Source organism: Leptonychotes weddellii, unplaced genomic scaffold (genome assembly GCF_054177405.1).
Source record: "Leptonychotes weddellii isolate Sample4059 unplaced genomic scaffold, ASM5417740v2 HiC_scaffold_11464, whole genome shotgun sequence".
NCBI lineage: Eukaryota > Metazoa > Chordata > Mammalia > Carnivora > Phocidae > Leptonychotes > Leptonychotes weddellii.
Genome location: NW_027692428.1, coordinates 1 through 696, shown reverse-complemented (window position 1 = coordinate 696; position 696 = coordinate 1). Strand labels below are relative to the sequence as shown.

General features: G+C 40.8%; 1 pseudogene; it reads left to right on the top strand.

Annotated features, from left to right (window-relative positions):
• Positions 1–322: 322 nt before the first annotated feature.
• LOC102749324 (adenosine 5'-monophosphoramidase HINT1 pseudogene) lies at positions 323–678 on the top strand (annotated as a pseudogene).
• Positions 679–696: the final 18 nt, after the last annotated feature.

Here is a 696-nt window from a genome sequence, read left to right as displayed (position 1 = left end):
GAAAAAAAAAGAAAATCATAAGAGAAAATATATTTATAGTACTGTAACATAAAAAATCTGCATGTGAGTAGAACTGTGTGAAAGTAGACCCACACAAATCAGACCTGTGTTGTTCAAGGGTTAACTAATAGGAAGTTTTGGGAATCAGCAAATGAACTTGATGACAGGAAAATAATAACCAGCACTTGTCTAGAATCTTTGCCATATTCCAGCACACTGGGAATATTGTATCCCAATAACTTTAGAGGGCAGACTTTTTGGGGAAAAAAAAAAAAAAAGACTAGGCTTCTCTCTGGGGCGGCCACATAGGAGAAAGGCCAAGATGGCAGATGATTTCACCAAGGCTCAGGCCAGGTGGACTGGCAAAGACACAATTTTCAGGAAGACCATTCACAAGGAAATCCCAGCCAAAATCATTTTTGAGGATGACCAGTGTCTTGTTTTCCATGACCTTTCCCCTCACGCACCAACACATTTTCTGGTGATACCCAAGCAGAAGGTGATGACAGAAGTCTTCTTGGACATTTAATGATGATTGGCAAGAAATGTGCTGCTGATCTGGACCTGAAGAAGGGTTATCAAATGGTGGTGAATGAAGGTTGAGATGGGGCACAATCTGTCTGTCATGTTCATCTCCATGTTCTTGGAGGTTGGCAGATGACTTGGTCTCCTGGGTAGGCATGTTTTTTTTTTTTT